Source organism: Phacochoerus africanus, chromosome 1 (assembly GCF_016906955.1).
Source record: "Phacochoerus africanus isolate WHEZ1 chromosome 1, ROS_Pafr_v1, whole genome shotgun sequence".
In the NCBI taxonomy this organism is placed as follows: Eukaryota; Metazoa; Chordata; class Mammalia; order Artiodactyla; family Suidae; genus Phacochoerus; species Phacochoerus africanus.
In genome coordinates, this window is record NC_062544.1 from 42792660 (window position 1) to 42811072 (window position 18413).

Genomic DNA, 18413 nt, shown 5'->3' on the forward strand with positions numbered 1-18413 from the left:
CTTCCATGTCTTGTCTATTGTAAATTGTGCTGCTATGAATATTGGGGTGCATGTATCTTTTTGAATTACAGTTTTCTCTGGATATGTGCCCAGGTGTGGGATTTCTGGATCATATGGTAGCTCTATTTTTTGTTTTTTAAGGACACTCCATACTGTTCTCCGTAGGAGCTGTGCCAAATTACATTCCCATCAGCAGTGTAGGAGGATTCCTTTTTCTTCCCACCCTCTCCAGCATTAATTATTTGTATACTTTTTAATAATGGTCATACTGACTAGCGATTTTTTAATTGTCACAATTGGATGGGGACGAGGGGCCTGTGCTTTTGGCATCTCTTGGGTGGAGGTGAGGGATGCTGCTGAACATTCTATAGTGCCTAGGTCCAATTTAGAAAATTCAATAGTGCTGATAAGGAGAAACCCTCATGTAGAATATCTGCTACATCAAATAAGCTGAGTCAATGCTTGAGGATAGAAGGAGGGACTTATTTATCCAGGTGTATTTTTAGAAATTTCATAATGATAATGCTAACATTTCTGAGAATGATTCTCAGTTATAAGCATCACTTATAAGGCCTATTTAGGTTAAAGCAACTCAACAAACTCAAGTTCCCAAGAAAGCTTAAAAAAAAAAATCTAGGGAGTTCCCGTCGTGGCGCAGTGGTTAATGAATCTGACTAGGAACCATGAGGTTGAGGGTTCAATCCCTGCCCTTGCTCAGTGGGTTAGGGATCCGGCGTTGCCATGAGCTGTGGTGTAGGTCACAGACGCAGCTCGGATCCCGCATTGCTGTGGCTCTGGCGTAGGCTGGCAGCTACAGCTCTGATTAGACCTCTAGCCTGGGAACCTTCCATGTGCCACGGGAGCGGCCCAAGAAATGGCAAAAAGACAAAAGAAAAAAAAATCTAGACTAGCATGCTGATTTCATGTGCAGGTATAATATTTAAAAACTCATTTTGATGACTGAGTCCAATTTTGTTTTCTAAGAAGGAAAATGTTAGATTCTAGGAGGATGACATCTATTAAAAACACGTTTCAATAGGAGTATGATCCTGATTTTTCTAAGGATTTGGAATATGGCACTTGGCTTTCTTGATTGAAGCTCATATACTAAGAAACCCATAGTTAAAGGAATCTCGTTCAAGAAGTGTATAGACTCCACATTCCTAACACCTTCCACTACTTTTAGGCCAAGGAATGTGGTACATCTGGAATAACTACCCTCAAAGGAATTCCTTTGCCATCGCATCTCTCTCCTCTTCTTTTTTTGTTGAGTTGTTCTTTTGCCTATTGTGAATAGTACCGCTATGAACACCTGTGTACAAGTTTTGGTTGGACATATGTTTTCAATTCTATGGGGCTGATACCTAGGAATGGAAATGGTTGGTCATACTTTTTTTTAACTGAAATATAGTTGATGTACAGTGTTATATTAGTTTCATGTGCAACATTCAATATTTTTATAGATTGATTCATTTTAAGGTGTTATAAAATATTAGCTATATTCTCTGTGCTGTCCGTTACATTCTGGTATTTAATTGATTTTATATCCAGTAGTTTCTACCTTTTAGTCCCCTTCCCCTGTCTTGCCTTCCCCACTCATCCTCCTCTCTCACTGGTAACCACTAATTTGATCTTGGTGTCTGTATGTCTATTCCTGTTTTGCTCTATACATCCATTTGTTTTATTTTTCAGATTCTACGTGTAAGTGAAAACATAGTATTTGTCTTTCTCTGACTTGGTTCATTAAACATAATACTCTCCAGGTCCATAACAGGTTGTTGCAAATGGCAAATTTTCATTTTTATGACTGAATAATATATATATATTATATGTAATAATTTTATTATATTAATTACTATATATTATATATTATTTGGCTGAATAATTATATATATACACACACATCACATCTTTTTTCATCTATTAATCTTATTAATCTGTTGATGGGCATTTAGTTTCCTTCAATGCCTTGGTTATTGTAAATTATTCTGCTATGAATTTTGGGTTGCATGTATGTTTTCCAATTAGTATTTTCGTCATCTTTAGATATAAATCCAGGCTTGGAATTGCTGGATCATGTGGTACTTGTATTTTTAGTTTTTTGAGGAAACTCCATGCTGTTTTCCAAAGTGTCTAGACTAATTTATATTCCCACCAACAGTGTACTAAGGTTCTTTTTTCCCCATACCCTTGCCAACATTTATTATTTTTTGTCTTTTTTGTATATCTGTTATTGTCTCAACTCCCTTGGGGAAACGGTCTTCTGTCCTATTGCGCAGCAATATAGGATAAATACTGCCATTGTACAACCACAGCTCAAGACCGACTAGGTTTTTTGTTATCATGTACAGGGAACATATTCAGGATGGACTTGGACTGTTGTAAAAACCAGACCTGAGGGATTTGTTTAGTTCTGCTTATGCTGGTTCTAATCTTCAAGTCTGCAGCTATCTTTTAAAAATTATTCTAGAGCTATACAGAAATTAGAACATTATCACAACTATCTGGCATAATCCAATACCACGCAAAAAAGTAACTCACTGTGCAAAAAATTTGAGAGTCAATGCGTCTTCAAATTGAAATGGTCTTGAAAGACTATGCAGGCCTCCCCATCTAGTGCACTTATTTGAGGATGAAAGCAGAGAATGGAAAATTTACAGCAACCTTACTAACTAGAATCTTGGATTAAAAACAAAAACAAAAAATGAAAAAAGCTTTGAGGGCATTTAGTTCTATTCTTCTATGAAATGTCTTCCCAGTACACAGGAGAGAGGAACTCTCTTTCAACTGCCCCTTCCTGGATTTAATTCTTAAGCTCCTTCAGGCCATGAGGGCGTTAATGGATACCTAATAATCTGCATCAGTCACACAGGGAATGGAAAATCCCACAGACATTAAACATACCAAGCCAGGGTGGATGTGCAAGGCGGGGTTACATGGTATTGGGTAGGGGAGGAAGAGGCCCAAGAATCTGGGATGTGTTAAAGCAGAATTGCCCATCTTGCCCTTTCTGCTTTTTTCTAGTCCTACTTAGAAAGCATCACATTGTCATCTGGGCAATTCCTAAAAGCCAATCTGAAAGATTATGCACTGATCAAAGGGGATGTAGGTGGTAGGGAGTTTCAGTCCTATTTGCAACTTTTCTGGAGGGAAGGAAAGGGAATGCTAAATCTGTTTGCCTTCTGCAAACATTAGCTATCCAGTTAAACAAAATTGGCCTCAAATTTGCCGTTAACATAAAAATTTTAAGTGCTAGTTATCATAACTAGTGATGAGGGTAAAAGTGAAAGAAAAATTCTAAAAGAATCATATAATCTCAATATTATAATAAAGCTCTAGTAATGGAGAAGAACAAGTTCATACAAAGCAAATCATCTTAGTAACAAAAAACGGAAATGCAGCTTCAAATTTTAATTTTGTCAAGAAAAAGGATAACCCAGTCCAGTGATGATATCACTAAGATGAATGAAATTCCTGGAACAATGAAGGGCTTCTCTTTTATTTTCCTCTTTTTCCTACGGAGAAACCTAGCTTAGTTTTTCCAATATTAGTATTAGAAAACTACTAATATTAGCAATAGTGTTTCACTTGTTATAGCTAAGAGATTCTATTTAGAAATTAGTCATTGTACAAGATACATTGCTATGAGTATTAATAGGAAAGCATTTTGTTTTAATATTTCCTAGTAGAAGAAGACATGTCCTCTTTTCCAAGAATACCTGGTGGAGGTATTTGGGCCTTGCCTTACTGTTCCTTTAATGTTCTTAGGCAGAAATTCGACAGATTTGCACTCTATTGCCACTTTTTTCAACATGTGTCATGTAAAGGAGTGAGTAAGTCTTGCTTATGCCACCTCAGCCTTCTGGATGGCTGTGTATTCTTGATCTCATACTCACCCCATGAGGCTGAGGTTGTACCCTTTCAGCATTAGGAAGAAGGAGCATCTGGATAATGACTCAGTAATCTTCCTTGTCTACTAAACTGAATTCCTGTGACATCCCATAAAGTATACACACCATCTCCAAAAGTTTGATCAGGCTTTGGAGCTATTAAACTGTTTTATATGTATGTTCTTTGCTGTGGAAATAGTCCTGATGTGCATGGTTTTTATCTAAGGTTTTACTCTGGGTAGATGGTCATCTCTGCAAATAAGGGATTTCAGTAAATTGACATTTATATTTTTTCTTTTTTTTAATAGTTATTTCCCCAATACAATTTTTTTCTACTGTACAGCATGGTGACCCAGTTACACATACATGCACACATTCTATTTTTGCACATTATCATGCTCTGTCACAAGTGACTAGACATAGTTCTCAGTGCTAACAGCAGGATCTCTTTTTAAATTTTTTTTTCTTTCTTTTTACAGCCATACCTGTGACATATGGAAGTTTCCAGACTAGGAGTCAAATTGGAGCTGCCGCTGCCTGCCTACATTGTAGCCACAGCAACCCAAGATCCGAGTTGCATCTGCAGCTTACACAGCGGCTTGTGGCAATGAACACACATTCTCACAGACTCTGTGTTGGGTTCTTAACCTACTAAGCCACAATGGGAACGCTGATGTTTATCTTTTTTGAGTCTGATTTTTTTATTCTTTAGTCTACTTAGCATTTCAAGTATGAATAGAGTGATCCTATAATTTATTATGATACCAGGAAAGTCTTTGTCTGGGAAAATGCTAAAAATAGAAGGGACACTTGGACATCAGACATACACTGAGATGGCCCCAGGGAAATCGAAACCATAGGTCTTCTCACATATGAGCAAATGGGCTGAGAGATAAGGGACAGGACTCCAGACATGTAGTTTAAATAAGAGGTGTGGTAGAGAATGGCATCTGCTCTCAGCAAAAGCAGCAAGTACTTTTTAAAATGAAGTCTATGTCTATGAATTGTCCTAGCTGCTTCGTCAAAGAAAGAGTGAAGGCCACAAAGAAGTGGAACTTGTGGGAAGTCTGCTGACCTGCCAAACTGTGGGAGGTCACTCGAAGTATAGGAAAGGTCTCTACTAGCATTGGAGTTCAGTTAGTTCAGTGGGCAAAGTTGAGTTTTAAAAGATGGGGGCAGAAGAAATATATTCTTGTTCATAGCTCAAAGAATACAGCACCCACTCATCTTGAGTGCCAAAGTGAAAGTGAGATTCTCATCTTGTCATTTTCACCACCATCAATCACACTGTTCTGAATGAATTCTCTCATTCCATTCTCCTGTTTCTTTTCACAGGACTTTAAGATGTATCAATGATTTTAAAACACCCATAAAACTTGCTTTACACTGATTATTCTCTGTGATAATTATCTTGAAAATTCTTAGCACCATTAGGACGTTACTGTGAGTACTTGAAGATTGTGTTTTTACCTGCTTTCCCTATTTAGTTAAACTGATTGGTTGGTTGGTGCTGTTTCATTTATTTAAACATTTTTGGAATTGAACAGTTTCTCTCTAATGTCAGTCAGAAACTGTTGGCCTTAATCAGTCTCCTGGTGATAATCCTAACAAGCATTTGAATGGGTCATGTCATGTCAACCTCGCCAAGCTTTGGAGATTTTGTGCACTGTTTTGACTGATTGTTGGTTTCCACTTCCTGCTTCCAAACTGCCTGGCAGATGACAACCTTCTGTGTATAATAACTTCTCATTTCTCTGCTGGATCATAGTAATTTTCAAGATATTTTGAATGGCAATTGGTGAATAACAATTTTAATTGAAATTCAACCATAAATTGTACTATAATTGCAAGTATCTCTATAGAGGTGACAATACATGGACAAGTACCTTTATACACATTGAAGTTTGCACATGTTCAGGCAGTTACCACAAAGCGTAATTTATGCTTCTAGGAGCTGGCATATTGCTTTTTATTTAATTATGCAGTAAGTACCTGATTACAAAAATATTAAAATATTGACAAAATATTCCCATATATCAAAAAAAAAACTATGGCGATATACTTGGCTGGTTAGTTTTGCACAGGGAATAAAAGATGCTGGAATGGCCAAATGGCAAGAATTTTCATAGTGACTGAATAAACTAGGTGAAAAAACAAGCCTTCACTTACCCTTTGGTTGTTTTCATTTTGCTTTTTAGAATACAGACTAATTCCAAGTGGTTGCATGTATTTATTTTTTTATTTATTTTATATATATATATTTTTATTACTCAAATGAATTTATCACATCTGTAGTTGTATAATGATCATAACAATCTGATTTCACAGGATTTCCATCCCACAGCCCAAGCACATCTCCTCACCCCCCAAACTGTCTCCTCTGGAGACCATAAGTTTTTCAATGTCTGTGAGTCAGCATCTGTTCTGCAAAGAAGTTCCGTCTGTCCTTTTTTCAGATTCCATATGTCAGTGAAAGCATTTGATGTTGATAGCTCATTGTATGGCTGACTTCACTTAGCATGATAATTTCTAGGTCCATCCATGTTGCTAAAAATGCTGGTATTTCGTTCTTTTTGATGGCTGAGTAATATTGGTTGCATGTATTTAAGAAGCTGGACTGTGGCAATTGTTAGCAGGGCCTGACTTTGTAAGGTAGTCAAATCAGTTTTAAAACGGTGTGTTCAACAACAACCATGTGCAAACCTTAATGACACATGGACCTAGGGGTGTTATGAAGAATGTGACAGGGCCTTGTGGCCTGATGAGTAGAGAGGATGGACAAATCTGCTCTGGATCACAGCCCTTCCCCCTCCTACTGATTACATCCACTTGGTTCTCATGATCTTCCATGGACTCTGCAAAGTCCATTTTTATGAGTTATGCCTGGGGCTTCCTCTCTGTTTGCAGAGCCTGTGTGTGGGGTTCTGCAGGCTCACCCCCACCTGATACATCTCTGCATATTTTACAAACTTAGAATGGTATTTGGGCTGCTTGGCTTCAAACCTCACTTGGTGATTATGACAACAGATTTGCTGCTGGGGAACTATTGTGAGCTTCTTGTTTGCAGTTGAGTGGGAGGTGGCAGCTGCTGGGCAGGACAGCTCAGGGACAGTGAGGACAAGAAGGTACTCCCCCACATTTCTATTTCTAATGAGTCTATTTCATGCTGCAGAGCCTACTAGTGTTGAGTTTTCTGCCCCTGGACATGCTCACCAATTATTACCTGCAGGTTTTAAGAGGGCCCAACTCAGTGTTGCCAAAAAATGTGGCCACCTATTTAAAATCAATTATATCTTTAAGTAATCATATTTCATCTATCATTCTGGAACCTAAATACTCCTGTATATCAAGATGTGCTGAAATATATCAGGTCCAAATATGCCAAGAAGAGACACCCTAAAATATAGATATCCCGGGACAATTGCATGGTCCAGACTGATTCTTAATATTGTGCCTTGTCTCAAGAACCAACCTCGAGACAGCATGCAGATTCAGAGACTGAGTGGTGTCAGGAGAAAGCTGAGGGCACAGATCAAGTTGAAGAGTGAGTACGTCTGAACAGGATTAAATGAATGCAACATCTTTGCATCTAAAAATGAAATGAAAATGGAATACAAGAAATAACTGAAATGAAGGGGCCTCATGCTGTGAGACTAGGGTGCACTAAACTTAGAGGGCTCAGTCTAAAGTGATGGGCTGGATGGAGACAATGGAAACTGCAGCCCCAGGAGGGACCGGAGGAGGGGCAGGGTCAGGGTGAAAGGAGGCCATTGTGTGTAATCGAAGTTCTCGATCTGAACAAAAGTTTATGAAGTTCTCGGAATTATGTGGAGTCACAAAAACATGCACACACACATCCCAGCTGCAAGCAGTCTAGTTTTTCATCCATTAAAAATTTTAGACATTGAAAGGTCTCACACTGGAAAAGCCACCAGTGCATGGACTCATCAGAGTTGTCCCTTATTGTCTCGATATGCATCCAGTTAAATGCGGTCTTTGCAAGATTCTTGTTTATGCCACAACAAACTGCATTGCCTCTCCCCACCTGTGGAATGCATTTGCCACTTTCATTTTTGCAGATGAACTACCCCTGTGGAGTGATCTGCCAATTTGAAATGAAGAAGAAAATGGTAATTGGAATCCAAGACCTGACTTGCTATCCTTTTGCCCTGCCTACTGTGCTGGGCTATGCCAGGCCCAGTCCTCACGCTGCCAGGATTTAGCGAACTGGGATATTTAGGTCTGTGGAAATTTGAGGAAAGAAGAACTTTTTAGTTTATCCTTATAGATTTATAGCAGATGAAGAATGACCAAGGCCACATGTGTTTTACGAGTTTGCAGAACATTGCTTTATAACCGCTCTCTGAATGAGAGTGCTTTTGTAAGTCTAGGTCTCTCTGTTTTTTTTTTCTTGTTTCCTCCCTTCCTTGTTTTGTTCCTTTCCACAGATTAAAACTAGACATGACATACGTTTATGAGAACAGGAAGATGAGGCAAAGGAAGTGCCTTTGATGCTTTTCCCTTGGATAGTCTCATCCATGTTAAGCTCTTACTCTACTGGGATTGGAAGGTCTATGCAAACAGTCTCTGTGGGAAGGCTGGTTCACAGAAAAGCATCTCCTGGATTCCCTGGTAGTCACATAACAGGTCACATCAATGTGCTGCAAATCAAAACGTCATGCTCCCAACATAGGAAAGCTCAGTGTGTGACAGAAGTGCCTGTGAGGAGAAGCTCCCTCTAAGAAATGGAGCTGAACAAGCCCATCGAGAAAGAGTCCTGAGCAGGAGCATTGCTCTTCTGCTCTGATAACTGGAAGCCTGGACCAGGCTTCCTTGGGTGGGGTGAGCTGGGGGAGTGCCTGGGTGCTAGGACACTCATCCAGCTGTTTCACACTGGTCCATCCAGGGGCTTTTAGTTTAAAGGGGGAGTTCACTAGGTTATATATTGAAGGCCTTCTATTTCCTCTGTGGTTTTTAATGGCTATCATCTTACATTTCCCCCAGGGTAGCTTCTATTGCTCTCTTGGCATGACTATCTTTATTTCACACTGACTCTAAACTGAAAGTAGGGAATGCTTTAGGCTTTGTTTTAAAAATATTCTTTGTAACTTGTCACATTTCTCAGCATTCACTTGTTTTTCTGTGGTAGCCACAGCATTTAGAGAAAAACGAAAATTATATTTGGATGTGATAGTTTGTCATATCAAATTAGGGGAGAATCATTTTTAAAACACTTAATTCTATTACTATACTCTCCAATTTGATTCATTCTTTAATATGCAATTAATTTATTGGCTTTTCTAATTCCCAATACATGCATAACTAAAATAGGGGCAACTCTTCTTAGTGTGAGAAAGTGATATGTCAGATATTGCAGAGAATTTACAAATGATAATCAAACAGAAGCATGTAAAGTAGTGAAGACATTTAAAAAAATTACTAAAAAAATTAGTATGATTGAAAAAAACAGGTAAAGCAGCATATTTAAAGAACTCAGTATGTTTTTCAAATTATAGACTTTGAAAGGTCACAGTGGAATTTAACAGGCTTGTCTTGAATACTAATGCATTACATTGCTTGGGTTTCCAGCTGGAAAAGAGTTGGTTCATCTTGCAGTTCTGAAGTGAAGTAGTTGGAAGCCAATCCCATGAGCACACATGAGCATCCACGGACAAGTTTTACCGGTCTGGGCATTGTTGTGATAGCCTACCTAAGGCGTATCACGGCAGATGAAGGAGCAAGCGATACAGTAACAAAACAAAGCCAGACCAATCCACAGAATCATGTGTGTCCATGAGAACTTTTCAAAGGGCTGATATAGTGGGGTTTTCCTTATGGCGCAAAAGGTGATGGAACCAGCAAATCTCCTTGATGTTGGTGTTATTCTTATCAGACACCCAAAGTTGTAGTGTATAACATAGTACAGAGTGACTGTCCTAAAGAGAGTGTATTCCTGAAGTTGGAACCCGTTTCAGAAGGGATTACATGAGCTTAACTAATAAAAGTAAGTTAATGTTTGAGTCTTAATTTTCTTCTTACCAAGAAGCAGTGAGGTTTACATTCTGTTTCTACATTTCATAGTAACCTCGAGCAAATCCCTTAAACTCTCTGTGCCTCAATTTTTCTCACATATAAATGAAAATAATGATAACATTTCACAGTCATGATGAACTTAGAGTTTTATCTGCATGATGCCTGTTCAATAAATAGCAGTATTTGTAAAAGCTTATATTCTCACTGATGTCTAAGTGAGCTCTGTGACTTCAATTGGCTAGACACTTACTATGCACCTATCACTGCAGTGAGGTAGTCTAGAATCTGGAAACAGAAAGATGAAATAGACACAGATCCTTCTTTCAAGTAGTCTGCAACCTAGTACAGCCAATGAATGTTGCCCAGACTTGATATGGTTAGCGCCAAAAGTGAAATATAAACAAAATTGTATTGGAATGCTGATCAGGGAGCAATGCATCCTAATGGGTGGGATTGGAGAAGACTTCACTGAAGAGGTGGCCTTTGAAGGGATGCATGAGTAATGGATATGTATTTTTCCCTAGTTCAATTTGTCAGCTCAGTTTATACCCAATCAGTTTGTCATGATAATTACGATGGCAGTGAATGGCACACCCTAGACCTGATGTCTAATTTGGGACAGGAGATAGAAATCATATTCCTTTCTCAATATATGTCATCTAATTCATCAATTCTAATTGCATGGATTATCTAAGAAGAAATGTGGGCTTGAAGAGGGAAGATGGTCTGCAAAATCATTTGGGGAATATGAAAGAAAAGAAATAAGAAAAAATTCCTGATTCCCATCCAAGAGTCACTGCTTCCCAAGTATGTATTTCTAGTAGCCAAATATTCAAAAATATTAATTTGAAAGGCTGTTGTAAGTAGTAAATCAATTGAAAAGCAAGGTAGTAAATAATAATAGCTGATATTTATATACTGCTTACTATGTCAGGTGTTCTTCTGTGCGATTTAAATTTATACTTTTTTTTCCCCCTCATAATAGCCCTATGAGATAGATTTCATCATGTTACCTATTTCACAGCTGAGGAAACAGAGTCAAGAAAAAGTTAAATGGCTTTTCCCAAGACCACACTGCTAGGTAGAAAGAATATTAGTTTGAAAATTGGGACATTAAGTGTTAATTTCAGTTCTGTGCTACTACTTAGCTAAGAGACCTTGGCCAGATCACCTACATTTGCAGAGGAAAGTAATTAAGCAAATTCTCTGAGTTCTAATTGTGCTAAATTTTTTTTCTGATAGTTACTTTAAATGCTATTAGATATTTTAAAAGTTTCTATATATCATGCATTTAATATTTTAATGGAAAGAAAATTAAAGTATCTCTTCATATTTATTTGCCTTCCTGTTTCTCTTATATTAAGGAAAAAATAATAATAACTTCAGGAAATGATGGGAGAAGTACAAAGTGGAGAATGTACTGATAGCAAGGGATGTGGGAGTCATGTCTATGGATTTTTTCTTGCATCTCTGCTTCATATTTGTTTGCCCATGTTTTCCATTTGCTTCAGTGTTCCCTCAAGTGAGTTTTTACACACAAATACATTGGAATATAGATACATGATCTTAATGGCATAGAACAATTTGGTCATTAGTTTCCTACCATCATTTTTTTTTTATTAGGTCCCCATCTTCTTTGGGTCCCAACTAGACAAGTTAAAAATTATATTTTATCATCTGTAAGCACTTGCAATCCAAACAGAAGTCTGAAGGGGATGGGTGAAGCTTACTCACACAGGAGAAAACATGCATCAAAGGCCCAAGTCAACATGGCTTCACTTCAGGTAACCTGGGAGGAGGAAGAAAAAAGTCACACCATCTGGCTGCTGCTCAGAGGCAAACCAGCCCTAATGCAGACTGGGCTGGCTCAGCTCCTCGGCCTCTGGCTTCCCCATGCAGGCTGTGTTGTATAGTAGCAGCCCTCCAAATTGATGGGCCAGACTCTCACTCTGGGTGACTCCAGGGAAGACTCTGGCAGCCCACTCTGTGTGACTTCAAGCCCATTCAGGAGGCAGGATTCCCCTCAGAAGAACTTTAGAATAGAGCATTGTTTGAAACCAAAGGGTTGGATTTGGCTGGCCCCAAACAAATACAGATTTGGAGAGGAAGTCTAAACAGCCCATGGGGCATGATATTTTGCCAGCCTGTTCTCCTGAAAAGCCTTCAGCCTTACATAGCCATCTCTCCTTTACCAAGACATAAAAATTAATCCAAATTCTTGACATCTTATATTTGGATAAACAGTCTCCTCCCTGGCTTACTCTTAAAAAATGTGCTTCTCCTTCAAAAAGCTACAGTGCAGGGATGAACTCATAGTCTTTTCTGATTTTAATCATGTTTCCTTCCTTCGGAAATGTTGGGCTTCCTTAAGATCACTCGCCCCCTCCCCATTTAAATCATTCATATTTTATATGCTCTTCTACTTCTCAGACTGTTTTGATTAGTCAGGACAGATGTACCTTCTCTCTGTGATTCATGCCTGTCACCCCTCCTCCCCTCCCCATTCCTGGCACATGTCAAACTGTGCTTCTCAATCTGGGTTATATTCCATTCCCCACTTCAAGCTGAGAAGGGGTTCTGTTTCATGCACCTACTTCCAACTGCTAGCTGCTCATAAATTTGGAGTGCTGAGGGGTGTCATCAGTGAGACATCCATTGTCACTCCATGAACTCATGGGGTGCTTAGCCCTTACATGGCTGGGTGTAATTTTCCACCCCAGCCAACAGCATGCTGTATACACATGCACAATACTCCTGGGCTGTGGCCACATTTGTAAAGGAGGTGGATGGAGGACCTACCCAGCTGCAGGGTTACTTCAGTTCTAGAGCCCTAGTACCAATGAAATGGATCATGTTTAGATGAGGAAAGGGGACATGGGCAAGCCCTTAAATTCTTTTTAGACTAACACTCCTCTACGGTCTGCCTTAGGAGGATGCTCTCAAAAGGCACCTACAACCGTATCTGCTTCTCTTCTGCTTCTCACCCTAGTGTCTTAAGACCTTTCAGAATCACCAGCAGTAGAAAGAGCAATCAAGCTACCCAGTTAGTTGTTTTCTTTCTTTTCTTCTCTTTCATCTCCCTCTCATCCTTCTTCTCTTTCTTTCATTTTCTGCCTTTCTGTCTCTATTCCCTCTTTCCCTCCATCCCCCTTTCTTTCTTCCTTCCTTTTCTTTTAATGGAATGGGAGTACTTTTTCTTAGTAATAGTTAAAGGATATATTCTCATTCATTTAAAATAAATTTGTTCTAAATTTTTAGATTCAACATTGTAGTCTACTTTGTTTCACCTTAATTTTGAAATAAATATGTTTATTGCTTTCATGACTGTCCCTAGAGTTGTATATTTTTGATAGAATGTCAGTTATGTGAAATTTTTTTTCTAGATTCTGGGGTGTGAGACACAAGTTAGAATAGTAAAGATTTGTAAAATTTTAAGAAGTGTAAAAATACCTGTTTTGTGGATACTAATGTCCTCACACACTTCAGGAATACCTTCTGTGTTGAAATACTTCTTAATAGTTCTTCGCTATTTAAAATGGAATAGTAATACTCTTTACCATGAAATAGTAAAATGGTACAGAGATTCACACAAAAGGTAACATACACCACTCACAAACCTTTATTATCTAAGTCCCTGAGTAATCATGAAAGAGTTTATTTTTCTATAAGTTTCTCTACATAAAACTGTATTAAAATATATATCCTCAAATATAGGGAATTTGTTTTGTTTTCATTTGGATTTTGGTTGTGTTTATTTCCAAAAATATGGAATTATACTGTGTGTGTGTGTGTGTGTGCACATGTGTATGTTTGGAATTTACCCAACCACTTTCCTATTTGTGGACATTAGATATTTTTAAAGTTTGTTTTATTTCCTTTTGTAACTACGAGCAATGCTGCAATAAACATCCATCTATATTTCGTAAGTTTTTAAAATATATTCTTGGGTGGTAGATTTGGAAATTTGGCCGTTATAAAAATCTGTTATGATACTTTTTCTGTACATGAAACATTAAATAATGCCAAATCTCTGTGACCTTAATAGATTACCAGAGAGGATAGTATGACTTCAAACCATTTAAACTTATGGATCTATACAAATTTCATCTTAGGACAAATTACTAACTCCTACTCCTCCACCTCTACCTTTTTTTTTTAATGTTAAATCTCCTGAAAACAAAAGGAATAGATTTAGGAGATGATAATAAATTATATTTTCAAATTTTGAACATGAAGACAGAATGTCAACTAAATAGAGATAAATGTGTTAATGCAAGAAATCAGAAATTTTCTAAAAGCAGATGTCAAAGATGTATTTGGGTTACAAATATATACCTAATTAAGTTTTATTTGATTCAGTCTTGCTTATTGTACTGCATGAGACCTGCTGCATGCTTAGAACTCTTAGGGGTATATGGGGCCCAATAGCAAAGATAGCGATAATTTCATTCCTCCATCAAAATTTAATTCCACTATTCAAGCAAATGTCAGCTTCACCCAGACTTCCTGTATTTATAACCAATGATTAAGTGAACAACTTGCCATTTAATCATCAATATGCAGTGGAAGATCAAACAAACTCCTCAGGTACTGAATCTCACAGCATGGAAAAATGCATACCTTTGACCTACATAGCAGCATAATTGTCCATCTCTAATTATCTGTTTAGACACAGATTGGCCTAAAGCAAAGTCCTTACATACTCTATCCTAAAATCTTAGATCCCTGCTATATGGAAGTAGTTACTATAATTATCTCTATTTTTACAGATGAGGAAGTTGAGGCTCAGAGAAATTGAGTAACTTGTCTTGAATCACACAGTTTGGTCATTGTGGCAGGGCTAAGCATTAAATTCAGCTCAAGCTCTTTCTACTAGAAGTACTAGATGTAATAGAATGAGTGCTAGCTGCTATAACAAGTAGAACCACAAATATGAGACAGCTCAAATACAATTGATGTTTATTCCATGTTTATGTAATTGTCCAAGGCAGATGTTCCTGGGCTGTGGGCAGCTTTCTCAATAAGATGATTTCAGGACCTAAGCTCTTTCCATCTTGTGGTTTTGTCACCATGACTCCTTCTTACCATAAAAAGGAGAAAGAAGCTTAAAAAGGGAAACATAAGATGCTTAAATGGACCAAGCCTGGAAGTTGCACAGGGTTTTATTTCCCTGTAGAATAAACTAGGAAATGCAATCTAGCTCTGTACGTAGAAAGAAAAGAAAAGCAAATTCTGATGAACAACCAAGAAGCCTCTGCTACAACCTCATTATTACTTCTCTGGGTATTGGCGAAATAGCTCTGTGATGGAATGCAAAAAAGAGAAGACATAGAAAATAGTGCTGTGCCCTCTGGAAATTGATGGTTTGATTTAGGAACAAGAAAATTAGCCTATAATGACAAATAAAGGACAAATTGGCATAATAGGAGGCAACTGTGTTATAAGAATTTAAAGAAGGGAAATTTGATCATAGGGGGGACTATACAATTGTATCTTGAAAGGAAAGATCCAGGAAGCTTTAGTTCCCAAGGAGAAGAAAAAAAATATCTTTAAGTGAGGAAACAGTCATATCTGGCCTGGAGTTCTCATATTTAAACTTTACCCGATTCATCATTTTTGTCTTGGGCAGGTATCTATGACTCACAGTAGATGCAATGTTCTTCTAACTGACCTTAGCCACATCGTATTGTAACTTTCCATATTCTAATGGAGTAAACAGACCAACAAGGGTCACTGACTGCAATTAGGAATATGAGGAAATTTAGTTTTGAAGTTTTTGCTTCATGGCTTGTTTCAGATATTCCATAGACTAGTATTTCACTTTCAACTGCATTCTACTCTCCATGATTGAGTCATCACACATCGTTAACAGAACCATGCAATTCTTCTGTGGACAGAAATAGTTTTATCATTTTCCCAAATTATCTAATTTTGTCCCCAAATACAAGGCTCTTCTAAGACAGTCTCTCATTGCCTTCTTATTTTATCCTAGGAAGTGAGAATAGTGCAAAGACCATCAAATGTACAAATCTCCTAGGCATTTTCACAGGACTCAAAACATGTGTATATGTTAGCAATTAAGTGGGAAAAAAATATCCACCTCATTACAAAATGCTATAAAACCCTTATTCAACCTATGAGGAAGTCCCCAGATAGAGCTGGCATGGCTGTCCAATACTGCAGACATAGGTAAGGAAGCTAAGAATAGACATCTCTTAAATATGCTCTTGAATCGAAAGAGAGGAAAAAGAGTAGAAATGATGGGCAGTGAGGGAATTAATGCATTTTGAGCAATTTGGAGGATCCTGGTGAGCTTCCGATTAGATACCATGGTGAGGGGTGAATTTGGCAAACCCACCTCAATTAGTGAAGTTCTACATTTGCGCCTTTGATTTGATCATGTTTTATTCCAGGGCCTGTTAATAAGGAGACCCATCTCTGCAACATTTTGTTCATGAGTTGTATCTACTCCTCTTGGCAAGTACTTAACAACACATCAGTAATTCCAGCAAATGCCCCTTATTCCAATGGCAACTTCCCTGGGTCAGTCAGCAGAGGTTAAGACTGAGGGCTGTATATATGAATAAAAATAAGAATTGTGGGTGGAAGGAACCAACTTTGTGGATCTTAGGAAGATCAGCCAGTTCTAGATGGTTTTCTCTAAAAGCAATATTCCATCCATGTGTTTGCCATGAACTGCTTGAGCCAAAACAATGACTCCTGATTTACTGGGACTCTGAACTGGAAGGAGGCATCAGGGCAAGGCAATAGGCTGTGTGTAAGTACATAGCAAGTTGGGTCTTTGTGTCTCAAACAAATGATAGTAACCTCTGATGGCACCCACTCATCGGAGAAATATGAATTTAGGGCCTGTTAATAAGGAGAGCCATCTCCCGTTATGTGTCAGTTAGGGTAATCAACTCTTAGTATGCAGTGTTGTATGAATAAAAACCGCAGCTCTCATGGGACACACAGTTTTACGGGAATGATGGACAAAATCAGTCAACAAATAAATCACATAAATTAATCACGTGTGCTAAGTACAATGAAGAGAAAGAACACAGGGTGGAGGAAGAATAGTGGGCAGGTCCCTCTGAGGAGAAGAGTAGCGAAGGAGGGTTCTCTGTGAGGAGGTGACATCTAAGTGGGGTCCTGAAGGATGGGAAGGAGAAAAGGAGCCAACCTACCATCTAGATAGCAAGGGAAACAAGGAGGGGAGAGTTCAGACTGGCATGATTCTAAAACGATTGAACTCCTAGCAAGGTAAAATACCAGCAACTACAGTTCTGAAACAATGCCTGTGATGGTCAGTTTGGTCAGTTTTACCTATCAGTTTACCTGAATGGTATTAAAAATATTGAACTACTAGTAGGGTAGATAACAAGTAACTATAGCACTGAAACAATGTCTGTGAGAGTTGGTTTAGCTAGGTTACAGCCCCTAATTATTCAAACGCTAATCTAGATATTGTTGTGAGGGTTTTTTTGTAGATGTGATTAACATTCATAATCAGTTGACTTTAGGGAGATATCCTACATAATATTCCTAGGCTTGATTCAATCATTTGAAAGGCCTTATGAGAGGAACTGAAACTTCCCAGAAGAAAAATTATGCTATGGACTGCAGCTTCAGCTCATGCCTGAGATTTCCACTCTGCCCTTTCTGCCCTACAGAATTGTGACTTATTCTGCCAGCCCCCACAACTGCCTTGTCATAAACGCTTTAATATATGTGTCCTCAACGTAGAATAGATTTACAAGGAGATCCTGCTGAATAGCATTGAGAACTTTGTCTAGATACTCATGTTGCAACAGAAGAAAGGCTGGGGGAAAAATGTAATTGTAATGTATACATGTAAGGATAACCTGACCCCCTTGCTGTACAGTGGGGAAAAAAAAAAATATGTGTCCTATGGGTTTTGTTTCTCTGGTGGAATCCTGACCAATGCAGGGTCTTATAGGCCTCACACAGGGCCAGGAATTATTCCTTTAGTCACTGGATGTTCAGGTTGGAAAGGAGTCAGATGGGTGTATGTGGGGTTGTAGAGACATGAGGTAGCACCACTTCCCAATGGGGTGAAGAGGTACTCCACTGTTTTCACATTCAGTAAAAGTATATGATAGAATGCTGGCCGAATATTAGCTAAGTTTCCAGAAAAAGAGGAAAGAATGTGTGAAGACCCTGAGGCCAGAAAGTATTTAGAATATTCAAGGAACCAAAAGAGGGCAGAGAGGCTGGAAATAGTGGGAGAGAGAAAGAAAGAGAGAGAGAGAAGAAATGAAGACAGGGCCAGGTGGTGCAGGTCTGGTAAGAACAATAGCTTTTCTTTAAAAGCTCAATGAAAAAAAAAAAAAAAAGAATTTCGAAGAATTGAGAAGCTGCACTATAGAGAATAGATTAGCCTGGGGTGAAGCCAGACACAGTACATGCAGTATTTAGCCAAGAGATAATGGTGGTTTGGGTAAACATGGCAACAGTGACAATGCAGAG